The sequence below is a fragment of the Rhinopithecus roxellana genome, chromosome 2 (genome assembly GCF_007565055.1).
Source record: "Rhinopithecus roxellana isolate Shanxi Qingling chromosome 2, ASM756505v1, whole genome shotgun sequence".
In the NCBI taxonomy this organism is placed as follows: domain Eukaryota; kingdom Metazoa; phylum Chordata; class Mammalia; order Primates; family Cercopithecidae; genus Rhinopithecus; species Rhinopithecus roxellana.
The window spans coordinates 123,469,048-123,486,064 of NC_044550.1; positions in this window are offsets into that span (position 1 = coordinate 123,469,048).

Here is a 17,017-nt window from a genome sequence, read left to right on the forward strand (position 1 = left end):
TTTTAAAAATATATACACAGATGTACTCTTGGTTTTCTAAATATAGTTAACTAGCTTTCTCAGGGAGCTTATCCAACTAAGCACTGAATTAAACCTCAAAAAAATCCTTATGAGGTAGGTACTATAATTATGGCATTTTTACAGATAAGATAACAGACTGAAAGAGTTTAAACAGCTTTACCAAAGACCTATCCGAAAGTGGCAGAGCTGGAATTGAAATACAGAGAGCCATGTTCTGGAACCTATACTCTTAATCATTATCTTTTACTATCTCATAAAGTCACAATACACATAGAAAATACAAAAAATCTACACATATATTTTTTAAATTAATAAATTATTTTAGGAAAGTTATTGCTTACAAGGTCAAGATAGAAACATCTGTTATAGAAGATGTCCAATTAGAAGCAGCTGCAGTATGTGACACTCACAGAGAGAAATGAAAGGGGAAAGCAAATACAGCACCTTCACCTGAAATATCCAGGTACTCACACTGGGATTGATCAGGGAAACAATTCGACCCATGGAGAATAAAGAAAAGCAGGACAGGGAGACGGCCCACCTGGGAGTGACATAGAGCCAAGGCGACCCCCATCCCCAGCCAAGGGAAGTGGTGATTCAATGTGCAACCCCAGGATACCACACTTCTCCCATAGATCTTTGTCACCTTCGGATCAGGAGGTCCCCTTGTGAGACTGTGCCACCAGGCCTTGGGTCAGACACACAGCTGTGTGGAGTCTCAGCAGAGCAGCTGCCCAAGCATATACAAAGATTCAGAAGCTTTACATACCAGGATTTCCAGCAAAGGTGACTGCAACTCAGGAAAGGCAGGAAATCCAAACATACCCCTAGGAAGGGAACAGAATCCAAGGGTAAAGCATCATCAGTCTGTGGGCCCTACTTCCCCAGCACCTCACAAGATAAGACCCACTAGCTTGGAATTCCAGCCAGCCACTGGCATCAGGATGGAGCCTACCTGAGACAGGACAGATTCCCCAGTGGGGAGGGACAGGCTTCCATCTTTGCTTTTTGGTCGACTCAGCTGTTCCAGTCTGCAGGCTTTGCAGAGTCCAAACAGTCCAGTCAAGGAAGAGTTCCCCTAGTGCAACACAGCTGCTTTGCCAGAAAGTGGCCAGACAGCTTTTTAAAGTGGGACCTGTATCCATTCCTTCTCACTGAATGGTACCTTTTCAGCCGATGCCTCTGGCCACCCCTGCCCACCCATATACTATGGACAGAATTCTAATTTCTCCCTGGGACAGAGTACCTGGGGGAGGGGCAGGCCATCATCTTTGCTGTTTGGGTGACTCAGTGGTCCAGCCTGCCAGCTTTGGAGAGTCCAAGTCAACCAGGGCAGAGCTGGTTCCCCACGACAGCATGGCTGTTTTGGCCAGGCATAGACAGACTGCTTCTTTAAACAGGACCTGGATCCATTCCTCCTTACTTGGCAGGTCCTCCCAGCTGGGGCCTCTGGCCACCTCTGCCTGTGTTTTACAGCCAACAGAGCTCTGTTTCCTCCCTGTGATTGAGTGTGTGGAGGGGCAGGGTAGGCTGCCACTTTTGCTGTTTGGGCATCTCAGCCAATCCAGCATACAGGTCTTGGAGAGCCCAAACCAATAGGGGGCTGAAGGGATCCCCAATACAGCACAGCTTCTCTACCAAAACTCAGTCAGATTGCTTCTTTAAGCAGGTCCATGTTCCTCTTCCTCCTGACTGAGTAAGACCTCCCAATTGGTCTCTCTGTCACATTTTATAAGAGCATTCGGGTTGGTGACAGGTCAATACTCACCTGGGACAGGACTTCCAGAGAAAGCTGCAGGCTGCCATCTTTGCTGTTTCACAGCCTTCACTGGGGATATATCCAGGTACTGGAAAAGCCAAAGCAACTAAGGTCTGGAGTGAACCCCAATAAAATGCAGCAGTTCTATGGATAAGTGGCCAGACTGTTAAAAGAAAAACAAACAAACAATAAACAACAACAAAAAAGCAACATCTCCCTCCAAAGCCTGGCAACCTCAAAGATAAAAGGTAGATGAGCCCACAAAGATAAGAAAAAAGTAGATGCTGAAAACTCAAAAAGCCACAGTGCCCCCTTTCCTTCAAATGATCACAACACCTCTCCAGCAAGAGTACTGAACTGGGCTGAGGCTGAGATGGCCGAAAAGACAGAAGTAGGCTTCAGAATGTGGATAAAAATGAACTTTGCAGAGCTAAAGGAGCATGCTGTAATCCAATGCAAAGAAGTTAAAAATCATGAAAGAACAATGCAGGAACTGACGTACAAAATAGCCAGTATAGAGAGGAATATAACCAACCTGATAGAGCTGAGAAACATATTACAAGAACTTCATAATGCAATCACAAATATTAATAGCAGAATAGACCAAGCAGAAGAAAGAATCTGAGAACTGGAAGATTGTCTTTCTAAAATAAGACAGGCAGACAAGAAGAGAGAAAAAGAATGAGAGAGAAATATGGGATTCTGTAAAGAGACTGAATCTATGACTAATTGGGGTACTTGAAAGAGATGAAGAGAATGGAACCAAGTTGGAAAACATACTTCAGGATATCATCCAGGAGAGCTTCCCCAACCTAGCGAGGTAGACCAACAATCAAATTCAGCAAATCCAGAGAACTCCATGAAAAAACCATCTCCAAGACACATAATCAACAGATTCTCCAAAGTCGAAATGAAAGAAAAAATGTTAAAGGCAACCAGAGAGAAAGGCCAGGTCACTTACAAAGGGAAGCCCATCAGACTAACAAAGGATCTCTCCGTGGAAATTCTACAAGCCAGAAGAGATTGGGGGCTAATATTCAACTTTCTCAAAAAAAAAAAAAAAAAAAAAAAAGAATTTCCAACACAGAATTTCATACCTGACCAAACTAAGCTTCATAAGTGAAGGAGAAATAAGATCCTTTTCAGACAAGCAAATGCTGAGGGTATCTGTTATCACCAGACCTGCCTTTCAAGAGCTCCTGAAGGAAGCACCAAATATGGAAAGGAAAAATCATAACCAGCCACTACAAAGACACAGTGAAGTACACAGACAAGTGACACTATGAAGCAACCGTATAAACAAGTCTGCAAAATAATCAGCTAGCATCGTGATGACAGGATAAAATCCACACATAACAATACTAATCTTAAATGTAAATGTGCTAAATGCCCCAAATAAAAGACCCAGAATGGCAAGCTGGATAAAGAACCAAGACTCATGGTATGCTGCCTTCAAAAGACTCATCTCACATGCAAAGACACACATAAGCTCAAAACAAAGTGATGGAGGAAAAATTATCTAAGCAAATAGAATACAGAAAAAAGCAGGGGTTGTAATCTTAGTCTCTAGAAAAAGACACTTTAAACCAACAAAGATGAAAAAGTACAAATAAGGGCATTACATAATGGTAAAGGGTTCAATTCATCAAGAAGAGCTAATTATCCTAAATATATATGAACCCAGTTTAGGACCACCCAGTTTTGTACAGCAAGTTCTTAGAGACCTTCAAGGAGACTTAGACTCCCACACTATAATAGTGGGAGAATTTAACACCTCACTGACAATATGAGACAGATCTTAAAAACAGAAAATTAACAAAAATATTCAGGACCTGAACTCCGTTCTGGATTAAGTGGACCTGATAGATATCTATGTAACTCTCCTCTCAAAAACAATAAAATATACATTCTTCTCATTGCCACACAGCACTTACTCCAAAATTAATCACGTAAATGGAAGGAAAACACTCTTCAGCAAATGCAAAAGAACTTAAATCATACAGTCTCAGAGACTATAGTGCAATCAAATTAGAACTTAAGATTAGAACATTCGCTCAGAAGCATATAATTGCACAGAAATGGAACAACCTACTTCTGAATTACTTTTGGGTAAACAATAAAATTAAGGCAGAAATCAAGAAGTACTTTGAAACTGATGAGAACAAAGAGACAACATACTGGAATCTCTGGGATGCATTAAGAGAGAAATTTATGGTCAGGTGCAGTGGTTCATGCCTATAATCCCAGTACTTTGGGAGGCCAAGGCAGGCGGATCATGAGGTTAGGAGATCAAGACCATCCTGGCTATCATGGTGAAACCACATCTCTAGTAAAACTACAAAAAATTTAGCCAAGTGTGGTGGTGGAAACCTGTAGTCCCAGCTACTTGGGAGGCTGAGGCAGAAGAATGGCATGAATCTGGTAGGCAGAGCTTGTAGTGAGCTGAGATTATGCCACTGCACTCCAGGAGGGTGACAGAATGAGATTCCATCTAAAAAAAAAAAAAAAAAAAAAAAAAAAAAAAAAGGAAATTTAGAGCACTAAATGCCACATCGAAAAGCTAGAAATATCTCAACTTAACAACCTAATATCATAACAAAAAAAACTAGACAACTAAGACGAAACACTCCCCAATGCTTGCAGAAGACAAGAATAACCAAGATCAGAGCTAAACTGAAGGACATAGAGAGATAAAAAGCCCTCCAAAAAATTAATGTATCCAAGGCTGGTTTTTTGAAAATATTAATAAAATAGACCACTAGCTAGACTAACAAAAAGAAAAGAGATAATATTCAAATAAATACAATCAGAAATGATGAGGTGGATATTACCACTGACCCCACAGAAATACAAAAAAAAATCATAGAATTTTTTTTGATTTGCACATAAACTGGAAAATCTTAAAAAAAGCAGCTCTCCCCCCCAAGGAAACACAGCTCCTCACCAGCAACGGAACAAAGTGGAGAATGACTTTGATGAGTTGAGAGAAGAAGATTTCAGACAATCGAAATTCTCTGAGCTAAAGGAGGAATTACAAACCCAGTGCAAAGAAACTAAAAATCTTGAAAAAAGATTTGACGAATGGCTAACTAGAATAACCAATGCAGAGAAGTCCTTAAATGAACTGATAGAGATGGAAACTATGACACGAGAACTAAGTGACAAATGCACAAGCTTCAGTAACTGACTCCATCAACTCAAAGAAAGGGTATCAGTGATTGAAGATCAAATGAATGAGATGAAGCAAGAAGAGAAGTTTAGAGAAAAAAAAGTAAAAATAAATGAACAAAGACTCCAAGAAATATGGGACTATGTGAAAAGACCAAATTTATGTATGATAGGTGAACCTGAAAGTGACGGGCAGAATAGAACCAAGTTGGAAAACACTCTGCAGGACATCATCCAGGAGAACTTCCCCAACATAGCAAAGCAGGCTAACATTCAAATTCAGCAAATACAGATAATTCCACAAAGATAGTCCTCAAGAAGAGCAACTCCAAGGCACATAATTGTCAGATTCACCAAAGTTGAAATGAAGGAAAAAATGTTAAGGGCAGCCAGAGAGAAAGCTCAGGTTACCCACAAGGGAAGCCCATCAGACTAACAGTGGATCTCTCAGCAGAAACTCTACAAGCCAGAAGAGAGGGGGGCCAATATTCAACATTCTTAAAGAGAAGAATTTTCAACCCAGAATTTCATATCCAGCCAAACTAAGCTTCATAAGTGAAGGAGAAATAAAATCCTTTACAGACAAACAAATGCTGAGAGATTTTTGTCACCACCAGGCCTGCTCTACAAGAGCTCCTGAAGGAAGCACTAAACATGGAAAGGAACAACCAGTACCAGCCATTGCAAAAACATACCAAAATGTAAAGACCATCGATGCTAGGAAGAAACTGCATAAACTAACCAGCAAAATAACCAGCTAATATCATAATGATGGATCAAGTTCACACATAACAATATTAACTTTAAATGTAAATGGACTAAATGGTCCTATTAAAGGACACAGACTGGCAGATTGCATAAAGAGTCAAGACCTATCAGTTTGCTGTATTCAGGAGACCCATCTCATATGCAGAGACACACATGGGCTCAAAATAAAGGGATGGAGGAAGATCTACTAAGCAAATGGAGAACATAAAAAAGCAGGGGTTGCAATCCTAGTCTCTGATAAAACAGACTTTAAACCATCAAAGATCAAAAGAGACAAAGAAGGCCATTACATAATGGTAAAGAGATCAATTCAACAGGAAGAGCTAACTCTCCTAAATATATATGCACCCAATACAGGAGCACCCAGATTCATAAAGCAAGTCCTTAGAGACTTACAAAGAGACTTAGACTCCCATACAATAATAATGGGAGAGTTTAACACCCCACTGTCAACATTAGACAGATCAACGAGACAGAAATTTAACAAGGATATTCAGGAATTGAACTCATCTCTGCACGAAGTGGACCTAATAGACATCTACAGAACTCTCCACCCCAAATCAACAGAATATACATTCCTTCTCAGCACCACATTGCACTTATTCCAAAATTGGCCACATAGGAAGTAAAAGCACTCCTCAGCAAATGTTAAAGAACAGAAATTATAACAAACTGTCTCTCAGATCACAGTGGAAACAAACTAGAACTCAGGACTAGAAAATCAATCAAAACCGCTCAACTACACAGAAACTGATCAACCTGCTCCTGAACGACTCCTAAGTACATAACTAAATGAAAGCAGAAATAAAGATGTTCTTTGAAACCAATGAGAACAAAGATACAACTTACCAGAATCTCTGGGACACATTTAAAGCAGTGTGTAGAGGGAAATTTATAGCACTAAATGCCCACAAGAGAAAGCAGGAAAGATCTAAAATTGACACCATAACATTACAATTAAAAGAACTAGAGAAGCAAGGGCAAACACATTCAAAAGCTAGCAGGAGGCAAGAAATAGCTAAGAGCAGAGTAGAATTGAAGAAAATAGAGACAAAAAAAAAATCCTTCAAAAAATCCACGAATCCAGGAGCTGTTTTTTTGAAAAGATCAACAAAATTGATAGACCACTAGCAAGACTAATAAAGAAGAAAAGAGAGAAGAATCAAATAGATGCAATAGAAAATGATAAGGGGATATCACCACCGACCCCACAGAAATACAAACTACCATCAGAGAATAGGATAAACACCTCTATGCAAATAAACTAGAAAACCTAGAAGAAATGGATAAATTCCTGGACAAATACACTCTCCTAAGACTAAACCAGGAAGAAGTTGAATCCTTAAATAGACCAATAACAGGCTCTGAAATTGAGGCAATAATTAATTGCCTACCAACCAAAAAAAGTCCAGGGCCAGACAGATTCACAGCCGAATTCTACCAGAGGTACAAGGAGGAGCTGGTAACATTCCTCTGAAATTATTCCAATGAATAGGAAAAGAGGAAATCCTCCCTAACTCATTTTATGAGGCCAACATCATCCTGATACCAAAGCCTGGCAGAGACACAACAAAAAAAGAGAATTTTAGACCAATATCCCTAATGAATATCAATGCAAAAATCCTCAATAAAAAAAATACTGGCAAACTGAATCCAGCAGTACATCAAAAAGCTTATCCATCATGATCAAGTGGGCATCCTTCCTGGGTTGCAAGGCTAGTTCAACATATGCAAAACAATAAATGTACTTCAGCATATAAACAGAACCAAAGACAAAAACCACATGATTATCTCAATAGATGCAGAAAAGGCCTTTGACAAAATTTAACAGCCTTTCATGCTAAAAACTCTCAATAAATTCAGTATTGATGGAACGTATCTCAAAATAATAAGAGCTGTTTATGACAAACCCACAGCTGATATCATACTGAATGGGCAAAAACTAGAAGCATTTCCCTTGAAAACCGGCACAAGACAGGATGCCTTCTGTCACCACTCCTATTCAACATAGTGTTGGAAGTTCTGGCCAGGGCAATCAGGCAAGAGAAAGAAATAAAGGGTATTTGATTAGTAAAAGAGGAAGTCAAATTGTCCCTGTTTGCAGATTACATGATTGTATATTTAGAAAACCCCATTGTCTCAGCCCAAAATCTCCTTAAGCTGATAAGCAACTTCAGCAACTTCCCAGGATACAAAATCAACGTGCAAAAGTCACTCTCATTCTTATACTCCAATAACAGAGAAACAGAGCCAAATCATGAGTGAACTCCCAATCACAATTGCTTCAAAGAGAATAAAATACCTAGGAATCCAACTGACATGGGATGTAAAGGACCTCTTCAAGGAGAACTACAAACCACTGTTCAGTGAAATAAAAGAGGACACAAACAAATGGAAGAACATACCATGCTCATGGATAGGAAGAATCAATATTGTGAAAATGACCATACTGCCCAAGGTAATTTATAGATTCAATTCCATCCCCATTAAGCTACCAATGACTTTCTTCACAGAGTTGGAAAAAACTACTTTAAAGTTCATATGGAACCAAAAAAGACCCCGCATTGCCAAGACAGTCCTAAACCAAAAGAATAAAGCTAGAGGCATCATGCTACCTGACTTCAGACTATACTACAAGGCTACAGTAACCAAAACAGCATGGTACTGGTACCAAAACAGAGATATAGACCAATGGAACAGAACAGAGCCCTCACAAATAATACCACACATCTACAACCACCTGGTCTTTGATAAACCTGAGAGAAACAAGAAATGGGGAAAGGATTCCCTATGTAATAAATGGTGCTGGGAAAATTGGCTAGCCATAAGTAGAAAGCTGAAACTGGATACCTTCCTTACACCTTACACAAAATTTAATTCAAGATGGATTAGAGACTTAAATGTTAGACCTAAAACCATAAAAACCCTAGAAGAAAACCTAGGCAATGCCATTCAGGACATAGGCATGGGCAAGTACTTCATGTCTAAAACACCAAAAGCAATGGCAACAAAAGCCAAAATTGACAAATGGGATCTAATTAAACTAAAGAGCTTCTGCACAGCAAAAGAAACTACCATCAGAGTGAACAGGCAACCTACAGAATGGGAGAAAATGTTTGCAATCTACTCATCTGACAAAGGGCTAATATCCAGAACCTACACAAAACTCAAACAGATTTACAAGAAAAAAACAAACAACCCCATCGAAAAGTGAACAAAGTATATGAACAGAGACTTCTCAAAAGAAGATATTTAAGCAGTCAACAGACACATGAAAAAATGCTCATCATCACTGGCCACCAGAGAAATGCAAATCAAAATCACAATGAGATATCATCTCATACCAGCTAGAATGGCAATCATTAAAAAGTCAGGAAACAACAGGTGCTGGAGAGTATGTGGAGAAATAGGAACACTTTTACACTCTTGGTGGGACTGTAAACTTGTTCAGCCATTGTGGAAGACAGTGTGGCGATTCCTTAAGGATCTAGAAGTAGAAATACCGTTTGACCTAGCCATCCCATTACTGGATATATACTCAAATGATTATAAATCATGCTGCTATAAAGATACATGCACACGTATGTTTATTGAGGCACTATTCACAATAGCAAAGATTTGGAATCAACCCAAATGTCCATCAATAACACACTGGATTAAGAAAATGTGGCACATATACACCATGGAATACTATGCAGCCATAAAAAAGGATGAGTTCATGTCCTTTGTAGGTACATGAATGCAGCTGGAAACCATCATTCTCAGCAAGCTATCGCAAGAACAGAAAACCAAACACCGGATGTTCTCACTTATAGGTTGGAATTGAACAATGAGAAGACTTGGACACAGGAAGGGGAACATCACACACTGGGGCCTGCTGTGGGGTGGGAGGAGTGGGGAGGGATAGCATTAGGAGATATACCTAATGTAAATGACGAGTTAATGGGTGCAGCACACCAACATGGCACATGTATACATATGTAACAAACCTGCACGTTGTGCACATGTACCTTAGAACTTAAAGTGTAATAAAAACGAGAAAAAGAAAAAAAAGTATAAATTCCTAGACACATACACCCTCCCAAGACTAGGAGGAAATTGAATCCCTAAATAGAGAAATAACAAGTTCTGAAATTGAAGCAGTAATGAATAGCTTATCAAAAAAAAAAAAAAAAAAAAAAGGAAGCAGATAGATTCACAGCTGTATTCCACCAGAGGTACAAAGAAGAGCTGGTAGAATTCCTACTGAAACTACTCCAAACAACTGAATAGGAGGGTTTCCTCCCTAATTCATTCTATGTGGTCAGCATCATCCTGATACAAAAAGCTGGCAGAGATACAGAGAAAGAAAATGTCAGGCCAATATCCTCAAGGAACATTGATGCAAAAATCCTCAACAACATACTGGCAAACTGAATCCAGCAGCACATCAAAAAGCTTATCCACCACAATTAAATAGGCTTCATCCCCGGGATGCAAGGCTGGTTCAACATATGCAAATCAATAAATGTAATTCAGCACATAAACAGAAATAAAGATAAAAACCACAGGATTATCTCAATAAATGCAGAAAAGCCTTTAATAAAATTCAACATCACTTCATGTTGAAAACTTTCAATAAACTAAGTATTGAAGGAACATACCTCGAAATAATGAGACACATGTATGACAAACCCACAGCCAATATCATACTGTAGAGACAAAAGCTGAAAGCATTCCCACTGAAATCCAGCACAAGACAAGGTTGCCCTCTTTCACCAATCCTATTCAATACAGTATTGGAAATTCCTGCCAGGGCAATCAGGCAAGAGAAAGAAATAAATGGTATTCAAATAGAAAGAGAGGAAGTCAAAGCAGATGGCATGTTCTTATTATCTAGAAAACTCCATCATTTTGTCTCAGCCCAAAAGCTTCTTAAGCGATAAGCAACTTTAACATACTTTCAGGATACAAAATCAATGTGCAAAAATCACTGACATTCTAATATACCAACAACAGTCAAGCCAAGAACCAAATCAGGAATGCAATCCCATTCACAAGTGGCACAAAAAGAATAATCCTACGCAAAAAGAACAAAGCTGGAGGCATCATGCTACCTCACTTAAATCTGTGCTATAGGGCTACAGTAACCAAAACAGCAAGGTGCTGGTATAAGAACAGACACATAGACCAATGGAACAGGATAGATAACCCAGAAATAATAGTGCACACCTACAACTATCTGTTCTTTAAAAAAAAAACCTGACAAAAACAAGCAATGGAAAAAGTTTTCTCTATTTAATAAATGATACTGGTAGAATTGTCCAGCCATATGCAGAAAATTGAAACTGGACCTCTTCCTTATACCATATACAAAAATCATGTCAAGATGGATTAAAGGCTTAAAGGGAAAACCCAAAGCTGTAAAAACCCTAGAAGTAAACCTAGATAATATTCAGGACATAGTCACAGGCAAAGATTTCATGACAAAGACACCAAAAGCAATTGCAACAAAAGCAAAAATTGACAAAAATTGATTAAACTAAAGAGCTTCTGCACAGCAAAAGAAAGTATCAACAGAGGAAACAGTAAACTTACAGAGTCAGAGAAAAATGTTTCCAACTATGCATCTGACAGAAATTAATCTCCAGCATCTATAAGGAACTTAACAAGCTTACAAAAAAAAAAAAAAAAAAAAAAAAAAAACATTAAAAAGTGGGCAAAGGACATGAACAGACACTTCTCAAATATATATATATATATATATACACACACACACATATACACAGACACACACACACACACACACACACATATATATATGCAACCAAGAAACATGAAAAACTCAACATAACCGATCATTAGAGAAATGAAAATCAAAACCACAATGAGATACCTCACATAAGTCAGAATGGCTATTACTAACAAGTCAAAAAACAACAGATGCTGGTGAGGTTGTGGAGAAAAAGGAATGCTTTTACAATGTTGATGGGAGGGTAAATTATTTCAATCATTGTGCAAGACAGTGTGGCAATTCTTCAAAGATCTAGAGGCGGAAATACTACTGGACACAGCAATGCCATTACTGGCATTTATAAAGGAATATAAATCATTTTATATACCCACAAAATTTGTATTTTATACCCAAATTATAAAGACACATGCACATGCATGTTCATTATAGCACTATTCACAACAGCAAGAACGTGGAATAAACCTAACTGTGCATCAATGAGAGACTGGATAAAATGTGGTACATATACACCCTGGAATACTATGCAGCAATAAAAAGCAACTAGATCATGCTGTTTGCAGGGATACGGATAGAGGTGGAGGCCACTATCCTTAGCAAACTAACGCAGGAACAAAAAACCAAATACTGCATGTTCTCACATATAAGTGGGATCTAAGTGATGAAAACATATGGACACATGTTGGGGAACAACACACACTGGGGCCTGTCAGAGGGTAGTGGGTGGGAGGAGGGAGAGGATCATATGAATAGCTAATGGATGCTGAGCTTAACACCTGGCTGATGGGATGATCTGTGCAGCAAACCACCACGGAACACATTTACCTGTGTATCAAACCTGCACATCCTGCACACGTACCCCTGAACTGAAAATAAAAGTTGGAAATTAAACAAATAAAATAAAATACAGATGAAATAATCTGTTATGTTTCTGAAAGTTCCCATAACAATTGATTAGAAAATAAAAATGTTAAAGGACATACTATTTACCATGGCATCAAAGTTATGAAATATAGTAAATTTAGACCAGATGTGTAAGGTTTCTACAAACAAAACAATAAAGCGTTATTGAAAGAAATTAATAAATACTTATAGAAATGTAGGGGTAAAACATGTTTATTTGGGAAAGACTTTATATTATGAAGAAATAAATCCTTAGATTCTTCTAAAACTTCTAAAAAAGTCAATGAAGTTACAACAGGATATACGGGTGTGGAGTGTGGTAGTATGTGTCTATCTTTACAAATTATCTTAAAATTTAAATTGAATGCAACAGACTCAGAATAGTCAAAATACTATTCAGATAGACAAAGACAAAAGAATTATCACTAAAACAACTGGATAAAATGTTGGAAAAAATTAAATGTACTCTTGTGTCACATCATAAATAAATATCAAAACTAGGTATAATATAGGTGTAAATGTAAAAGACAAAACTAGAAAATTTCAGAATGTACTGTAAGAGAATATCTTTATGACCTTGGGGTAGGAAAACGCTTTTTAAACAAAACATAAAAAGCCTAAACCAGAAAAATTTCTTAATTGGACTACATAAAAATTAAAAACTTATATCCTTCAAAAGATATAATCAAGGAAGATAAAGGCAAGCCAATGTACAGAAGAAAATATAACACACATATATGAATATAATGAACGCCTACAAATCAAAAATAAAAAGCTAGCCAAAATAAGGAAGACAGTTACTTCATAAAAAGGACAGCACTAATGGCAAATAAATACATGAAAATATTTTCATCTTAGAAGTAATCAGAGAACTACAAATGAAAATCCCAAAGAAATACCACTAGAAACCCATTAATGACTAAAATTGAGACTGAAACATTTTAACAGGGATATAGATTAACAGAAACTATCACACAATGCTGGTGCAATTATAAATTAGGACAACCATTTTGAGAACAGGTTGGAGTAAGCTACTACTATTGAAAATACACACACACTATAATAGAAATTCCAGTCCCATCTATATAATGAAGAAAGATTGGGACACATGCAGCAAAAGATATATACAAAACTGAATATTATTCACAAACACTTCAAACTGGAGAAAGGCCAAATGTCTGTCAACATTAAAAAAGAGGAAGATGAAGAGAGGTTGCTAAATGGGTACAAATACAATTCCAATTGAAGAAATGAAAACTAGTGTTAGATAGATCAGTAGAGTTAATATAATTTGCAGTCATCTATCATACATTGCAAAATAGTTTTGTGAGTTTGAATTCAATTTCAAAATAGAATTCGAATGGTTTTGGTATAAAGAAAAGACAAACATTAAAGGTAATGGATATCCAAGTACACAGATTTGATCTTTACCAATTATATGAATGTATTAAATCATCACATATATCCCAAAATTATGTACATCTATTATGTATCAATTAAAAAATAAAACAAAATAGATCACAATTTGTGGAATAATAAAACAATAGAATACTCTGCATCGATGAAGGTGAACAAACTGCTACATGCAACAACATCGATGAGTCTCACTAAACATAAACATTGAGCAAAAGAAGCAGATAAAATGAATCATTCACTGTATGATTTGATTTATATGAAGTTTGACAAGAGATGAAACTATAGTGTAACGATTAGAGATTTGTGCTTCAGTGAAAAAACTGCAAAGAAAAAAAGTGTATATTATAAAAGTCAGAAGTATGTTTACTTTGGAGGCTGGGGTGGTGAATCAGTGTTCGGACATGATCAGTACTGGACATGAGAGAGAATTTTGTGGTGGTGGCATGTTTTATTTCTTGATCTACATGGTTGTTCATTTTGCACTTTATAATTCAATGGGTTATAATTTTTTTTACACTCCTAAACAGAATATATTTGTAAGATGAAAATATCAGTTACTTTATTTTATATTTAAATATATATTATTTTATATATTTAATGCATATAAATCTTAGTATATATAATTATAATATATCTTATATAATTATGCACATTGTACCTTATTATAAAATTTTACATATATAAAATAATATTTATTTAAATGTAAAACAAACTAATTTTACATTTTTATTATAAAACAAGGCACATTTTATATTAAGACATTTTCTTATCCTTAACTGTCACAGACTACCAAACAAGAGACCCTTGGGATCCCATTCCCAGGTACACCTAACTTGCAAACTACCTAACCAAAATGAAAGCGAAACAGAATTTTATTCTAGAAAAAAGATATATTTACCAAGGATGATTGGAACTTCTTCTTTAATTACAAATTACTCATGGTTTCCAAGAAAGTCTTTCTGCAGAAGGCAAGACTATAATCAACTCTCAGAGCTACACAGTGTCCCTATTGTGCTGTTAGACAGGATGGTAATTAACATAGTCACAACTATAACTGTCAAGCACGAAAGCAATGCTGAGTTTATTTCTGATGCAGCTGCTATCAGCATGGGGTACAAAGATTGAAAACATTGCCAAGAAATCAGTCTCCTTCATCAAAATTGGGCTGGCTTTGAGCAGTAGTTCAGAAGCTTTCTGAGAATAAACACAAGTACAACTAATTGCTACCAAGAAAATTAATACAGAAGGCTCTATTCTGCATTTTACCTGTCGTTTATGTGCAGGTGTTCTAAATGCTTGCCAAGAAAGTAATACAAGTCATCTCAGGAAACGAAAAAGGTGAATGGCATCTCTCTCAGTACACAAAATAAATACATCAATTGTCAAAACTAGTTACAATCAAGATCAACTTGTTATATTTTGTTATATAAAGCATCTCATTTCCAGAAATTAATAGTGAATGTTACTGGCACACTAAGCGAGCAGTGAGGGGTCATTGGTATGACAGAAGGCATCAGAGGCCAGTGTTGTCCAGCAGAATTTAGTATAGAGTAAGATAATTATCCAAGAAATGGACTGCACAGGTTATGTCCCCTAGTGGCTGCCTCTAGGTTACGTACTCAGGGCCACAAACAAAAGTTTTTATTTTTTTTCAGAGTCCCTTTCTATAAAATACTTTGATTAAAAACACATTACAGAAATCTGTGAGTCTGTGAAAGATATAGCAAGCAGAAGTGAACAGGGGAAGAAGTTTAACTGCAATGCAGACCTAACAAAGTCTTGGCCAACCTGGTGAACACCTCTAAAGGGAATATTACCTGTCAGGGTGTTTGATGCCAGGCTAAAATGGCCAGACCTTAGATATCTAACCCTCAGGCATCAGTTGTGGGCTTCCAAAGGAATGTTGTTACCTGGAGTGAAACAGTTTTGGGCAACTAAGGCAAATCCTGAAGGAGCTGAGATCTGGAGGCTGCCTGTTGACTGCAATGACCACAGCTGGACATCAAGATCTCTGAGGTAGTATCTGCATGATATATTTCTATGTCTACCATAGTTCACCATCATGTCTCTTCTACTGACTTTTCCATAAACATTAGAGGGGTAGACTCTCCAGGATTGCTGCAGGCCTCTTTTTCTGAAGGAAAACAGAAGAGGGAGTGAGTGAAAGTTAACCTTAGGAAGGCAATTGATTCTCATCGTCTTTCTTCTCTGCTATCCATTCTAGAATTCCCTCACTCTCAGCTACCAACTCTGCTGACCTTGGAAGCTAACCTGATGGTGTGAAGCAAACACTTATCTCTGAAATCCGTGAACCATGATAATTGTGTTCTTCTCCAGCTGAGATTGCTATCACTGTCCATTTATAGTCACAATAAAGCAAGAAAGAACCAAGAGACACTGTCTTAGTCTAGTCTAACAAAACTAGCATAGATTGTGTAGCATAAGCAACACACTCATTTCTCACAGTTCTGATGACTGGGAAGTCCAAAATAAAAGTGCCAGCAAACCTTGTGTCCAGTGAGGGCCCAATTATTGGTTCACAGACAACCATCTTCTTGTTATATTCCCACATGGCTGAGAGCAAAGAGAAAGGGTGTAAGCTCTCTTCTGCCTGTTCTGATAAGTGTACTAATCCCAGCATGAGGGTTCTATCCTGATGATCTAATTACCTCTGAAAGGTCCCATGTTCAAATGCCCTCACATTGAGTATTAGGGTTTCAATATATGAATTTTGGGTTGACACAAGTAGATCATAAGAGGAACTCACGTAGATTACCTGTTTTTATTTATGTCTCTCTCTATCTGTATTGTGAAACAGCAGTCTGAACAGATGATAACCTTACTTTTGTCTGCTGGTTCCCAAAGAAACAGAGCTCAGACTGCCCAGGGAGCAGTGATAGTTTATGATTCAATGGCACTATTTTTGTACCACTGGTGAAAATGTTCCCCCTTTGGTAATCAGGACTTGTAGCCATGCAGAACTCAGATTTGTAAAGACAAGATATGCAAATTCCTCATCAGTCTCTGAAATTAATGGTATGAGGTACCATTCTTCTTTCTACACTTTGGTTTCTGAACTCATGCATTCCTTCCATCGAAGGCATGCACTACATATAGGTCTTTATGTAAATGCATACAATGCAACCTAGACTATAGTGCCTTTTCTAGCAGAATATTGCTGCCAAGTTAGTGCACCAGCTATACCTTCAACAGGCTGTTTCAATGTTCTCTCAAGCCAGCAACTTGGAGTG